We start from the raw sequence: 16,442 nt of genomic DNA on the forward strand, positions 1-16,442 counted from the left end.
ACGCATGTAATCTGGCTCCCTCCGCTATTATTTCATCACAGTGTCTATGATACTACACACTCTTCATTCCCTCTCACTTCGCTTACCCCCTGTCTGTCTTTCCATGGGCTCTCCTCTCTCTTCTGCCCTTCTCTGCAGAGACCCTCTGTTCCCTTCTGTTCTACATTCTCATCTGGTGATCACATCCACACCCGGCTGTTGCTGCTCATTCTCCTAAACACATCTCCATGCTGGATCACCATCCTGGCAGTTTCACACTTGTGGCTCCAACTCACCTGAAGTTCACAACTTCCAACTCATCATATCCCAAATAAAACAGTCCTTCCTCCAAACCTGCATGTGTACCTCAGTTTTGTCACACCACTACACACTCACTCACCTGAGACACAACTGACTCTTCAGCATTCTCTTCAATTACCTGGTCCCACTGATTTTAACTCCTAAAGTCAAACTTGTGCCCCTGTGCTTGTGATTCAACATCTCTCACATGACCCACCTCTGCTTTCCTAACTTCTCCCCTTCAAAAGCATGCTCCAGACACACACTTGTGTTTGATACAGCTGCATCTAATTCACTAGCAACTTTCATCTGCTAACTCAAAAACTTCTACAGCTCAACCCACTACTTCTAAAACCAAATAAAGGAACAATCTCATGAAAAAAGTTATTCTAAATATAAATGCTGTCAAAAAGAATTATATCTCAATAATACCACTTTAAAATCTTTAAATGGCTTAGCCTAATTACTAGAAAGATTTATTTAATTCATTCAAAGGCAGTTACAGAGAGAGAGATATTCCATCCACATTTGGTTTACTCCACCAAATGGCCTCAACAGTTGGGGCTGGGCCAGGCCAAAACCAGGAGCCTGGAACTCCATCTAAATCTCCAGTGTGGGTGACAGAGGCCCAAGTACTTGGGCATCTTCCACTGCCCTCCCAGGCACATTAGCAGGGAGCTGGACTGGAAGCACAGCAGCCAGCACTTGAACTGGAGCTCATATGGGATGCCAGTGTCACGGGCAATGACTTGACCCACTGTGACATATATCCTTCTTTATTCCAAATATGTATTTTTAACTCTTCTTGACTGGGTATAGTCTCAACAAATAGTTCTTGGCTACCTTTTGCAAAAGGAACGAAGGAAGGAAGGTAGGTAATTTGACACCAGTTACTTCAAAAAGCGAACTATACAGTAGGTCTGCAGTAATATTTAAGCAATTAATCCTAATTCATATTAAAAAAAGTCTCAGCTATTAATGATATATGGTATAACTATGACACAAAGGCATTTTTATTTCCAAGAATCCGATGTTAGTAACAATCCTATTTTCTTTACAATTATACCACTCGTTTAGTTTTAGTTAACTCATGCTGATGGGCTCTAAATCACATAATTCTTCATAAAATGCCCATTAATTGTCCCCCCAGTTGTCTAAAAGATTTTAATTTCATTTATTTTAGGAAACCTCTTGACTAATCTTTTCTAAGTTCATTGATTCATTCAATAAATGTTTATTCAGTGCCTAGTACATTCTAGGTGCCAAGAATTCAACACTGAATAAAACTAACAAAGACTCTACTCTCAGGGATCTCTCACAGTAGAGAAAGGCTTTTCACTAAATTACTATGGAAGTACATAATTTCAAACTGTGATAAATACTGTGAAGGAAAAGTATAGAGTATTATGAAAGCATAATTATAGAGGTTTCAAGCAATTTAATAGTGACAGAAATAACAAGAGCTTAACATATATTTTATTGTCAGATACTGCATTAAGTACATTACACATTCTAATTAATCCTCACAAATAGCATTATCCCAACTTTTAGTTAAGGAAACTGAGGCACAGAGAGATTAACCAATTTGCTCAAGTTTTTGCGGCTAGGAAGTTGTGCAGCTGAGATGTGACTCCAGAAAGTTTCCAAAGATCCAATGTAAGCTCTCTGAGAAAAAGTTTGAGCCTTCCAAAATTCCTGTGGAAGAAAAAAATTGCAGGTTCTACTTTTAAGCAATTCTGCTGTCCAGTATAAGCTAAAATACATTGATTTTTATAGCTGTCAAACAGTATGTGTTAATTCCCAAATTTCCAAAACAGAACAACACCATTCCAACTCCTGTTAGAGCATGTGTTTGGCACAGCAGTTAAGATGCTGCTTAGGGCATTCACATCCCTCTCTCAAGTGCTTGGTTACTGTTCACTTCTGATTCACCTTCCTGTTGATGTGCACCCTGAGAGGTAGCAGGTGATGGCCGGAGTACTTGGTTCCCTGATAGCACATGACGAATCCAGACACAGTTCTTGGTCCTGGCTTTGGCCAACCCCAGCCCCTGCTCCTGTGATCAATGGGGAAATCAATCAGTGGATTAAAGATCTCTGCTTTTCTCTTTGTGCCTTTCAAATAAATAAAAATTAATCATAAAAAACTTTCATCTCAAAAAAGACAATGTCTACTATCTAGGTTGTGGTAAAGATAAAAGAAGTATGTAAACTGAATGGAACAATCTCAGTGTAAAATTTACTTAAGAATCAAATATTTTCTTAAAAGACAAACCTATTTTTATAAAACAGTTTGCCTAGTGGGAATATTAGGTTTTCCTTTATTGTTATTCATTCAGGTATCTAGACAGAGAGCCCAGAGGCAGATCAGCTAAAAGGACACCAAAAGCGCAAAAGTGAAATCTGCTGGGGGTTTGAATGAGGACAACAATAATAGGAAGGGAAGACAGGGTACATAAAAGAAATACTGTACAATAAACAACATGATTTGGTCAAGAGGCGTTTTGAGAGGGGCTAGGAGAGAGACAGAAGAGGTGATATGGTCTGAGGCTCCTGGTCTGCAGCAGGGGCAGGGGTCGGGGGGCGGTGGAAGGTACTGAGATGCATCAAAGATGACAAAGTAGAAGCTATCAGAGGGTTGCTAAATACCCATTACACACTCTACTGATCAGGAAGAGAAGGAAGTAGACACGTTTAAGATAGGGAGACTGTAAAATTAGATTAGGAATGAACAATGTAAGTAACATCATTATCTGTACCTCCATGTTTATTGTAGCTCGATTCACAATAGCTAAGAAATGGAATCAACCCAAATGCCCATCCACTGAAGACTGGATAAAGAAATTATGGGATATGTACACCATGGAATACTACACAGCAGTAAAAAAAAAAATGAAATCCTATCGTTTGCAACAAAATGGGTAAAACTGGTAAACATTATACTTAGTGAAATAAGCCAGTCCCAAAAGGACAAATACCATATGTTCTCCCTGATCTGTAATAACTAACAGAGCACCTAAAAGGTAATCTATAGAAATGAAATTAACACTTTGAGATGCAATGACTTTGAACAGCCCTTTGTCTCAACTGTTGAGGAACTTTTTTTTCCCATACAATCTGTTGAACTCTTTACTTAGTAGAGAGTTAAATGTATGTGTATAATGCTAATTGAAAACAGATCTTGGGGCTGTCACTATGGAGTAGTGGGTAAGGCCGCCACCTACAGTGCCAGCATTCCATATGGGTGCCAGTTCAAGTCCTGGCTGTTCTACTTCTGATCCAGCTCTCTGCTATGGCCTGGAAAAGCAGTAGAGGATGGCCCAACTCCTTGAACCCCTGCACCCACATGGGAGACTCAGAAGTTCCTGGCTCCTGGCTTCAGATCAGCACAGCTCTGGCAGTTGCGGCCAATCAGGGAGCGAGCCAGCATATGGAAGATCTCTCTTTCTCTGCCTCTCCTTCTCTGTGTAACTCTGACCTTCAAATAAATATATAAATCCTTAAAAAAAAAGAAAAGAGAAGAAAAGAAAAAAGAAAAGCAGATCTTAGTAAAAAGTAAGAATGGGAATAGGAAAGGAAGGAGAAGAGGGGTGAGTGTGAGTGGGAAGGTGAATACAGTAGGAAGAATCACCATGTCCCTAAAGTTGTATTTATGAAAATATGAAGTTTATATCCCTTAAATAAAAGGTTTCTGGGGGAAAAAAAAGAAATGGTATCATAAAATATGGGACCTTTTCACACCTAGATTCTCTAACTTTGCATGTTTTTAAGGTGCCTATGTGCTATTGTATTTATCAATATTTTATTTTTTTATATTGCTAAACAACATTCAATTGCACGGATAATCCATATTTCATATTTTTATTTATCCTTTCATTGGTTGATGGACATTTATGTTTTCTCCACTCTGTCTATTATGAATAATGTTATGAACATGTTGTATGCAGACTCACAAATTCAGTTCACTCGGATATATACTTAGGAGTCAAATTACTTGGTCATATGTAATTGTATGGTTAACTTTTTTTGAGGCTGATAAACCAATTATCACAACCCAAGTGAGTTTTTAAAACATTTTCTTTTATTTACACTTAATTTTTTAAACATTTATATATTTACTTGAAGGTCAGAGTTACACAGAGAGAGCAGAGGCAGAGAGAGAGGTCTTCTATCTGCTGGTTCACTCCTAAATTGACCACAACGGCTGGAGCCAGGAGCTTCTTCTGAGTCTCCCACATGGGTGCAGGGGCCCAAGGACTTGGGCCATCTTCTACTGCTTTCCCAGGCCATAGCACAGAGCTGGATTGGAAGTGGAGCAGCCGGGACTCAAACTGGTGCCCATATGGCATGCCGGCACTGCAGGCAGCAGCTTTACCCACTACACCACAAAGCCAGCCCCATACTTGATTTTTAAGAGATACATTAAAATATACATATTTATGGGGTGCCATGTGATGTTTTGATACATGTGTATAATGTCAAATCAAGGTCACTAAATATCCCTCAAATATTTATCATTTCTTTATGGTGACAACATTCAAGTTTCTATATTCTAATTTTTCTTTGAGAGGAACAGACAGTAAATTAACATTGACTATATTCACTCTACTATACCAAAGAATCCCAGAACATCTTACTCCTATCTAATTAAAACTCAGTGCCTATTAATCAAACTTTCCCATCCCTTCCTCATCCCTTCCCTCCTGACCCACTTGTAACTACCACTATACTTTTCAATTATAATTTTTAAAAGTTAAAGAAAAAAACTTCAAGTATCCATTTATCTTGATTTTTAAACTAACAGGTTAGGTGTAAGATTGCCATTAAGATTTATAGAAAGGGGGTCAGCACTATGGTATATCAGGCTAGCCTGCAACACCAGCATCCCGTATGACTACCAGTTTGAGACCCAGATGTTCCACTTCCGATCCTGTTCCCTATTAATGCACCTAGAAAAGCAACAGAAGATGGCCCAGGGATGGAGTTCCAGGCTCCTGGCTTCGGCCTGGACCAGACTTGGCTGTTGCAGCCATTTAGGGAGTAAACCAGCAGACAGAAGATCTCCCTCTCTGATTCTCCCTCTCTTTCTTTCTAACTCTGCCCTTCAAATAATCTTTAAAGAAAAAAGATTGAGGGGCCATCATTGTGGCATTGCAGTTTAAGCCTCTGCCAGTGATGCCAGCCAGCATCGCATGTGGGCACTAGTTCTAGTCCTGGCAGCTCCACGTCCAATCCAGCTCCTTGCTAATGGCCTGGGAAAGCAGTGGAAAATGGCCAAAATGCTTGGGCCCTTACATCCATATGGGAGGCCTGAAAGAAGCTCCAGGCTCCTGGCTTCGAATCAGCCCAGCTCTGCTACTGCGGCAGAATGAACATCGGATGGAAAAGCTTCCTCTGTCTTTCCCTCTCTCTGTAACTCTGCCTCTCAAATAAATAAATAAATCTTTAAAAAAAAAACACAGAAAAAAGACATTTTTGGATTTTGATAAGTGTTATATACAGCTTATACTAATGGCCTTTAAAAACAGCAACATGCAGCATGTAAGATTAGCAAAGAAAAGGATTACCTTTTTTACTTCTGAGACTGCCAGAATTAATTTGAGAACAGTTTACTGGTTTTTCCAATTTAATTTATGCTCAGGCAGTTGAATCGTCATCTGCTGCTCCCCCAGGATGCAGATGCAGAGGAGCCAGCACTCAAACCAACACTCTGATAGGGGATGCATGCATCCCAAGCAGTGGCTTAACTCCCTGTGCTCCAACACCTGCCCCCGAGCACTTCTGTATGTATTTACTAGTTATTTGTATTTCTTCTCCTGAGAAATGTCTATTCAAATCCTTTTCCCATTTGATGTTTCTGCTGTTGCAGATTTTGAGGTCCATATGTATTCTGGATATTAATACATTGCCAGATGAGTAAAAATAAGGAATGTTTCATAAATTTTCATGTCATCTTTGCACAGGGGCTATGCAAATCTTCTCTATCAACCCAATTTCAGTGGATGTGCTGCCAAACTGAGAACTATTCTCATTTCTCAATAACAGAAACAAAGGCACTAGAAAACTGGGCTAAAAATACTTTTTAAAAACTAAGTGAAGAGGCTGGTATTGTGGCACAGTGAGTTAAGCCACAGCTTGGAATGCCCTCATTCCATGTCCTAGTGACAGACTGTGTTCCTGCTACTCTGCCTTTTTTTTTTTTTTTTTTTTTGACAGGCAGAGTGGACAGTGAGAAACGTCTACCTTTTTCCGTTGGTTCACCCTCCAATGGCCGCTGCGGCCGGCGCACCGCACTGATCCGAAGGCAGGAGCCAGGTGCTTCTCCTGGTCTCCCATGCACGTGCAGGGCCCAAGGACTTGGGGCATCCTCCACTGCACTCCCAAGCCACAGCAGAGAGCTGGCCTGGAAGAGGGGCAACCGGGACAGAATCCGGCGCCCCGACCGGGACTAGAACCTGGTGTGCCGGCGCCGCAAGGCAGAGGATTAGCCTAGTGAGCCGTGGTGCAGGCCGCTACTCTGCTTCTGATCTAACTTTCTGTTAATACACCTAAGAAGGGAGTGGATGGTGATACTTGGGTCCCTGCTACCCACATGAGAAAGATGGATGGAGTTCATTGCTCCTTGTTCAAGCCTGGTCCAGCCCCAGCTGTTGCAGGCATTTGGGGAGTGAGCCAGAGTATGGAAGACAATGATCTCTCTCTCTCTTTAAGAACTCCAGCACAATACAGGGCATAATTCAGGAGTATATAGGGTTGGGGCACAGCAGCATAAGCTTGCAGAGAAGAGTACAGATACTAACACACACAGACCTGGGTTAGAATCACAGCTTTGCATTCATGAGCTGTGTGTCCTTGAGAAACTACCTTAAAGTGTATAATAATAATTCTTTGGCATTATAATAACATTAAACTGCAAAAATGTACACACATAGTATGAGAATGCCAGCATGTACTCAGGCACTGCTTGGCACCTAGTAACTTCTAGTGGTGTCGATGGAGGTGGTAACAGCAATTAGATGTCTTGCTAAGAATGTACTGGTGTCACTTTCAGAACTCTGACTCAAAAAAGCCAGACAAAGGACACTAGTGACCCTTACGCAATATATTTTAAAGCCTAAACAAAGGCAGAGGTACTTTAAGACTTAAATTTTTCCTATTCCTTTTGATTAAGTCAGACATTGTGGAGTTTTTACATAAAGGTACATAAAATGCAGAGAAACAAACTATTTTCCCATTTTGATTGTGCATATGTAAACTACCTGAAGAGGATAAAAATCTACCAGTTCAGTGGCAGACAGAATACCAGGTGGCAGTAATTATGTTCACATCTCTAGTAGTAGAATTATGGTGGTTATTATTTATTTTTAAAATTTAAATGACATTTTTTTCTAAAAGTCACATACTTTAGAAAGTGAGGCTTTGAAATTTTTAAGCTGCCTCTATGAAGCACAGGATGAAGAGAGAGTTAGAATAAACTTTCTACTGATACTTTACTTCCTGAGAAATTTCTCATCCTTAATTTTTAAAATTATCTGCCTTTTTAGTTCTTTTAATTTCTCACTCTCTGGATAGACATCATCTATGATCTACAGATGTTTGATTCTCTCCCTAGCCAGTGCCCTAAATCTGAAAATTACAAGAACAAGAACTTCTGAATAAAAATATCTTCAATTAAACAATTATATAAAATTTTGTATCAATACTCAGAAGCTTCAGAAAAGTACACAAACACCAGATATGTAAATCATGATAGTCTTCAACTTTGTTTCCAGGATTTATTACCGTATTTTAATGTTTTTTAAGTGGTGCATTAAATTGAGCAAACAAAAAATCCTTTGAAAGAATATTTAAGCTCCCTAAAACTGTTCAAAACTATTTTTGGCAAATTCAAAACATTTTACATTTACATAAATCACAAAATATCTCTGTCCTTATGCAAATCTCAACTTACTTCCTAATGTGGACTTTTGTTTCTGCCAGTGAGGTATGATTCTGTAAGTCTACGGCCTCTGTGTGAAATCTGACCTCTCTTCGCTCCACAGTCGTGCTAACATAAACCAAGAGCCTCACAAGAAGTCATTAAATCAGTGCTGTTAAGAGCCCAGAGCTCTATAAAATAGGCAAGAAACACAGTCTCAAGAAACACGCACTATCCTCAAAAACAACCTTGCAAACACAATAAATGTTAAGTGCCTATTTTATTTGTGACTTCCTCTTCTTCACCTGTCTACTTAGTCATTTGCTCCTATGATTTATAGTCAGAAAAAGAAAGACAGATCAAAGATGCCAAGATTAAAATGTTCTCCCAGTTTTTATTTGATCACAAAGGAACACATGTATGACCTTGCCCTAGAAATAATTACAACTAATTAAGCTAATATGCCAATACCAGCTTGCATAGTAAACTACTCTCATAAATATTAAACTACTAGTGCTTCTATAAGGCTGCAATGAGTAAAACAACTCATATATGTTTATTTCAAAACCAACTAAAAATTACAATACACAGTCTGACATGACATGCCAAACAATAACTTAAGTTCACATTCCCCCCACCAAGAAAACTTTTTAAAATTATCTTGTATTAAACAGAGAATACTAAAGTAAATCAGAATTCTGATGCATGTTTTCAACCAGTGATCCTAACTCTGCAGTTCAGCCAGAGGGTCCCCAGGCTCAGCTGCACCAGGCTACTGCCACACCCCTTCCTTCGGGAGCCCTAAACGGCAGGGAAACATGGCCAACAGTCACGTTCCAGCGCCTCTGTGCTGTTCCCACTGTCTCTAAATCCACCAATCAGTAGCTTGGGGAAAAACTCTACGCAGCTCATCAAGAAATTCCTAACTGTAACTCTCAAATGAAAACTTGAAGCTTATTTCTATGACACTGATCTTTCAAACCAACCAGGTATTTGTCTACTTTGGGCTTTATTACTGAAAACATAGTTATGACATCTTGTTTCATCAGCCCTGATCCACTTTAAGTCTTCAAACTTAAAGAAGACTAACAAGCAACTCAATATGATGTAAAACTGTGGGATCTGGTTTCATTATTTAATCAAAGTACATTCAATACATTTTTACCAGTAGGTAAAAAACTAACCATGGAACAAGTTGAAACAATATCTGAAAACCTACTATATAGGCAAGAAGCCGAGCATTCACTTTTCTAAGTGATTTAACAGGAAAATTTCATCTATTTAGTAAAAGCAGTGTCCCAACAAGATATAATCACTTGAGTCTTGAGCACCAATTCCTCTGTATAGCTGTAGAAAGCATGTAGTAGCTAATCTGTAAGTGGTTTATTAACTGATTTCTAGTGAATAGCTTATCCTGTTTGAATCTATGGCAACTCTTTTTTTTTTTTTTTTAAGATTTATTTATTTATTTGAGAGTCAGAGTTACACAAAGGAAAGGCAGAGAGAGAGGCCTTCCATCCTCTGGTTCACTCCCCAATTGGCCACAATGGCCAGAGCTCAGTTGATTGGAAGCCAGGAGCCAGGTGCTTCTTCAGGTCTCCCACACGGGTGCAGGGGCCCAAGGACTTGGGCCATCTTCTAGTAGAAGGCCATAGCAGAGAGTTGGATTGGAAGTGGAGCAGCTGGGATTCAAACTGGTGCTCATACAGGATGCCGGCATTGCAGGCGGTTGCTTTACCCACTACACAACAGCGCTGGCCTCTGTGGTAACTCTTAAGCTACAAGATACATACTTACGTTACTATAACATTTTCTTAAAATGTTATCCAGGGTCTGGCATTGTGGTGTAGTGGGTAAAGGCACCACCTGTGATGCCAGCATCCATGTGGGCACAAGTTCTTGTCCTGGCAGCTCTACTTCTGGTCCAGCAGGTGGCTTGGGAAAAGCATTGGAAGACGGCCCAAGGGTCTGGACCCCTGCTACTCATATGGGAGACATAGAGGAAGTTCCTGGCTCCTGGCTTCAGCCTGGCCCAGCCCTGGCTATTGTGGCCCTCTGAGGAATGAAGCAGTGGATGAAGATCTCTTTCCTTGTCTCTCCTTCTCTAACTCTTTAAAATAAATAAATAAATATTTAAAAAGATTTATAACCAAATAAATATAAATAAGGCTAGAAACTTTTTAACATATTTGGGAACAGAAGACTTTGGGAAGTATATAGTTCATGCAGAGTTTCCACAAGATAACACAAAAACAAGATAAGTTTCCAGTATATTCTCAGCAAGTTCACACTAAAAGACAGCTTTATTAACACCTGAGAATGCTTTGCTTCTTTGCTATTTCATCAGCCTTGCTCTGTCAAACGTCAGACTTGGGACTCCACCTGCTCAATTTATTCAGCTGCAAAGAGAGTTGGACAAGGCTGTTCAAGTCCCCTCCTGACAACGGGCCACTCACTGCTGGTGAGCATTTCTCTTATTAATCTCCTACTAATATCTATTTCAAGAATTCTCTAACTTTTCAATTTATTCAAGTCTCCAGCCTTTTTTTACCCTATATTATAAATCCCTTAAGTTCTGAGAATAGTTCTTATTGGTCTGTGTTGCTAGGAGCCAAAACAGTGCACTGCATACAACAGGTATTCAATAAAGGTTTATTAAATTAATTCAATGAACCATATAGCCAGCTCCCTTAAGCTTAAAACAGAAAACTGCTTGTCTCCCTGAGAAGAACATAATTTTGTTTAGATACTTACAGAATAACGTTGAGCAAATTACTCTTCCTAAACATGCTTTGTTCTATAGAACAAAGTTCTTAAAAGAGTTATTATAGTTTATAAAAATAACGCAGTGAAATGCTTAACATAGTACCCACAGCATCAAAAGCATTCTGTACATTTTGGTTATTTCTATTATTGCACTAGACATAAATCCATCGATTTTCTTTTATTTAAGATTTATTTTATTTATTTGAAAGTGTTACAGAGAGAGGAAGGGAGGGAGGGAGGTAGAAGGAGAGAGGTCTTCCATCTGCTGGTTCACTCCTCAAATGGCTGAAATGGCCAGAGCTGAGCCCATCTGAATCCATGAGCCATGAATTTCTTCTGGATTTCCCACGTGGGTGCAGGGACCCAAGGACTTGGGCCATCCTTGGCTGCTTTCCCAGGCACATTAGCAAGGGGCTGGATTGGAAGTGGAGTAGCCAGGACTTGAACCAGCACCCATATGGCCAGCACTGCAGGCCGGGGCTTTAACCCACTGCACCAGCCCCAATTTTATTTTCTTACCACCCCAAAATCTCTCCAGTTCACCCATTTTCTCTTCCTTTTCTCCTGATTCTGAGGAAGAAGTAACCATTCCAACATGTGCCAAGGTTAACCCTTCTCCTGGCACTCCCAATCTCTCCCTGTCCACCTGCTCCAGGTCCTTATTACATTTATTATTCCTACTCTTGTGTACCACATTTTCATTACTAAGTTCTTTTTCAGCGTCTATAAACATAATCTTACCTTTTGTCCTAAAAAGCAGTATCAAGATCACAGACAAAGCTAACCTCCAGCTGATCTCCTTTCTATCACTGGAGTGATTCTTGAATGACTCCCCATCCCACTCTTTACTTCTACAAGGTAGGGTGGGATGGAAAACAGCACTCCCCACCCGCCGGGGTCTTTAATATAAGATAAAGAGAGGGAAAATTTGCAAATCATGTATCCAACAAAAGATCTATATCAAGAATGTATAAATAACTATCACAACTCAATAACTAGAAGACAGTTAATTCAGTAAAATGTAGATAACAGATCTGAGCAGATACTTTACCAAAGGATATATGCATGGCAACTCAACACATGAAAAGATATTCTACCTCATTATTCATAGTCATAAGGAAATGCAAATTAAAACCACAAGATATCCTTACGTATCTATTAAGCAGCGCAAACCACAAACACTGACAATACAAGTGTTGGTGAGGATGGGACAAACCAGGAACTCTCCTACACTGTTAGTAGGGGGAAATACAAATTGGTAATTATTTTGGAAAATAATTTGCAAATTTCTTTCTATTTCTATTCTTACCATGTGACCCTGTATCTCATTTCTAAATATTTTCTCAAAAGAAATGAAAATTTACTTTCTTACAAAAGCCTGTGAAGTTTTGAGAAGTTTTATTCACAATTGCCCCAAACTAGAGAAATCCCAAATGTTCTTCCAGTGGTGAACAGATAAACTAAACTGCAGCACTACTACTTAGCAATAAAATGGCATGAATTACTGATATGCTATTCAGTAACATAGATCAGTCTCAAGCACATTGTGCTGAGCTGCCAAGGAATCAAGATTCTAAAGGCCACACAGTATATAATGCCATCTACATAACATGCTGCAAAATACAAAATAGAGTGACTACTAGCAGCTAGGAAGAGGGAGGGTGTGACTGCACAGAGAAAGAGAATGACAATGTTCTGAGGCAAGGAAGCTGCTCTGAACCTGATGGTGGTGGCTGAGGGTTACACGACTCTATACATGCGTCAAAAATCACAGAACTGTAACTCCCGAACAGTGAGTTTCACTGCACATAAATGTAAAATAAATTCCAAAAAGACTATATTCCGTACAAAACAGAAAGACCTTTAATTTATAATCACTCTTAAAGAATAAAAGTTATAAATTAAGATGACAGCAAACATGCTTTTTTAAGAGAGACTTATTTTATTTATTTGAAAGGCAGTTACACAGAGAGATAGAGATCTTCCACCTGCTGGTTCATTCCCCAAATGGCTGGGCTGGCCCGAATCCAGGAGCCTAGAACTCTATCCCAGTTTCTCACGTGGGTGCAAGAGCCCAAGCACTTGGGATAGCTTCCACTGTCTTCTCAGGTGCATTAGTAAGGAGCTGGATTGGAAGTAGAACAGCTGAGACTCAAACCATATGCTCATATGCCAGGGTCACAGGTGGTTTAAGCAGCTGTACTACAATGCCAGACCCAGTATAAACAAGTTTTCAAAGCTAACTCCTTGAAGACCAGCCCTGGTTTTCCCAAGTGGAACCAGAGACCGCTTTCTTTCACACTCCTGGAATCTTAGCATTTCCTGATTGCTGCACTGTTAGTTCCATCAGCTCTACTTCCTGCTCCCAACCACTGGATGGGGCCCATGTCTCTTCATCTTTGTATTTCTGCCAAATACAAAGCACCAGACACAAAAGATACTCAACAGATATATGACAGACACATTAAAAAAATAATGCCTAAGGAAACATACATATTTAGTTCAGGTCTCATCTCCTTCATCTGGAATATATATACTATACTATACTATACCATACCATACCATACTTTACTATACTATACCCATAATAATAAAGAGCTCTAAGATGCTGAAGCTAAAAGATAATACATGAAAAGCGCACAGAAAAAAAAAAAAACAAAACATTTACCCTAGTAACAAGAAAAGTATCTGTGTTCCTGGGAAACAGAAGTTAGAAACCTAGAGCTCTCCTATTTCCCTACCTATGGAAATGATGCAGAAGCAGTCACATCTCTGTTGAGAGTCTAGATGAGTTGAGAATTAGGAGGCATTATAGGCATGCACATGGACGTATACTTGTACACACACACACACACACACACACACACCTGAAAGACAAGTAGCCCAGCCCACTGCTCTGCCTCTCACTGTACACTGAAGGACTGCAACTCTGGCAAACACCTTATACATGCTGTTGACTCAACATATCCAGCAGATGCAAAGCAATTTCTGGGCCTCTCACAATCTAAGCCCATCTTAGGACCTGACACAGATTCCTTCAGGCCAAGACAGAAATAACATACAAATCGGTCTGAGAACCAAGTGATACGTTCCAAGGAATCTCAAATGAAAAATGGGTTTTCTGAAGTAGTTGTAGTCTTTTGGAATTCATGTCTGACCAAGATGGTTGAACACTGGAGTGCTCCTTGAGGATTAAACTGAATTGCTGGGGGCTAAAATGAAGGGGCACTGTTTTGCACATGTACCAGTGTCACAGGGACACTGCCGCTCTCCTGAACAGAGTTCCAAGAATTGCAGGGACTACAGAGTTCCAATGCTGAAACCTCAACCACAGAGGAAGTACGGTTCTCTTCTGTTACATTCTGGCTTGGGTTCTGCTGCCCTGCTGGTGTCCACCCTGAAGACTGATAGTAAAGGGACAATGAAGGCAACCAGGAGGGCATCTCAGAACCAGAACACAAGCAACACCAGAACCCAATGTGGAAAGGCGATGCTATGAGAAGAGGAGTCTGTGTTGGCAGGAATGTGAGAAAGGGAGCAGGAATAAGGAAAATCAAACACCTAAGCAATATAAATAAACAGAATCAGCCTCTCAGTAAGAACAACCCAAGAAAGTAAGTTTGCTATAATCATTAAACTATCATAAAATTACCACTAACATTTCTTGTTTTCCTCTCTAGTGCTGAAAAAATGGAAACAAACCACCATTCGATTTGCCTTACATCTTTCCCAACTGCTTTTTAATCTTGAGCTTAAATTTAAAAAAAAAATAATCAGTCTCCATATGGTACTCTCATAATCTCAACAGAATCCTGTTAGTTTGAGAGTAAAATCTGATCTCACTTTGAAAGAAGTCCCCAACTGGGACTTTCCTCTTCTCAAATTATCTGTCTTCCCAGCAACAGTGTGTGGTCACAGAAGTGTATGAGACATGCTAATGCGTTTATCAAGTGATTATTCTTGGCCCCTCTGCTGGCAAAAGCAAGCAGGAAACGGTACAGAAGAAACATGCATGGCAAGCCACATTAACCAGCTTCAAAGCTGTTCAACTTGTGTGGCTCCTATGAATTCAGAGGGAAAAGAGAAAGTGTCGTTGCTTTGTCTTTTCCAAGAACACTTCCCCCTCAGCCCTTTGCCAAGTGATTGCCTTCTGTTGCCTAATCCAAGAGATGCCTTTCTTATGCCTTGTTGTCATTCCATAAAGAATTAGTTCTGCTTAATAGCTCAACTGTGCAGGAAGAACATTCCATGCAATTTTACACTTTGCATCAGTCACAGAAACAGAAGGATCAAGAAAGCATTAAGAAGAGCGAGATTTTTGTAGCAAAATTCGTGTCACTTAGCAACTTCATCCGTGTAAATTTATGAGACAAATCACAAAATCCATCACAATCGCAGCAGAACTATTTCTATTAGTATTGCTTCTACAAATGATCATCACAAATACATTCAAAACCAATACCTACAGTATATTAAGTTATTTGTCTATAAGCTTTACAGCATTGTTCTTCTTTATTGTTTTATAAATATAATATTTATTCTCAGGTCATAAAAGCTCAAGTTTTTCCTCTTTTAATAACAAGATACTCGTGGATGTTTAATAAATGCCTATTACACAGTACAATTCATTATACAATCATTATTACATCAACTAAGTAGTCTATGTAAGACATTCAATTTGGGGCCAGCACTGTGATGTAGTGGGTAAAGTTGCCACCTGTGATGCCGGCATCCCATATGGGTAACGGTTCTAGTTCTGGCTGCTTAGCTCCCTGAGAATATGCCTGGGAGGATGACCCACGTACTTGGGCCCCTGTACTCACATGGAAGACCTGGATGAAGCTCCTGGCTTCTAGCTTCAGACTGGCCCCACTCCAGCCGTGATGACCATTTGGAGAGGGAACGAGCAGACGGAAGATATCTCTCTCTCTTTCTCTCTCTCTAACTCTAACTCTAACTCTAACTCTGTCTTTGAAGTAAATAAATAAATCTTTTTAAAAATACAATCCAATTCACAAACTGGGAATCAATCACCATGAAATGTCTGGATATTTCTTTCATCTTCTAATAGCTGTTAAAGCAAAGGGTAAACCAATCTACCTGATAACAGAAAAAAACATGTATCTATCAGAACACTTGTTAAAGTGAATCCATCAAGTAGACATTGACTTCTGAACTACCTGTTCACAACATAATACACTACCTGAACACAAGGCAATATTATGCGGTCATTTTATTTATTTATTTTTATTTATTTATTTTTTGACAGGCAGAGTGGACAGTAAGAGAGAGAGAGACAGAGAGAAAGGTCTTCCTTTGCCGTTGGTTCACCCTCCATTGGCCGCCACGGCCGGCAGCGCTGATCTGAAGGCAGGAGCCAGGTACTTCTCCTGGTCTCCCATGGGGTGCAGGGCCCAAGGACCTGGGCATCCTCCACTGTACTCCCTGGCCACAGAAGAGAGCTGGCCTGGAAGAGGGGC

The 16,442-nt window shown here is 40.0% G+C and overlaps 1 protein-coding gene and 1 non-coding gene across 8 annotated transcripts in view; both read right to left on the reverse strand.

Annotated features, from left to right (window-relative positions):
• Nucleotides 1-16,442, reverse strand: part of PRTG (protogenin) — a 158,139-nt gene that overhangs the window by 101,531 nt on the left and 40,166 nt on the right. The gene's annotated exons all lie outside the window — the stretch shown is intronic.
• LOC127483884 (U6 spliceosomal RNA) lies at nucleotides 6,197-6,301 on the reverse strand. The gene has a single exon (XR_007910676.1). It is a non-coding gene; the product is annotated as a U6 spliceosomal RNA (small nuclear RNA).

This window comes from Oryctolagus cuniculus, chromosome 12, assembly GCF_051225735.1.
Source record: "Oryctolagus cuniculus isolate XC-2025 breed Fujian yellow rabbit chromosome 12, ASM5122573v1, whole genome shotgun sequence".
NCBI lineage: Eukaryota > Metazoa > Chordata > Mammalia > Lagomorpha > Leporidae > Oryctolagus > Oryctolagus cuniculus.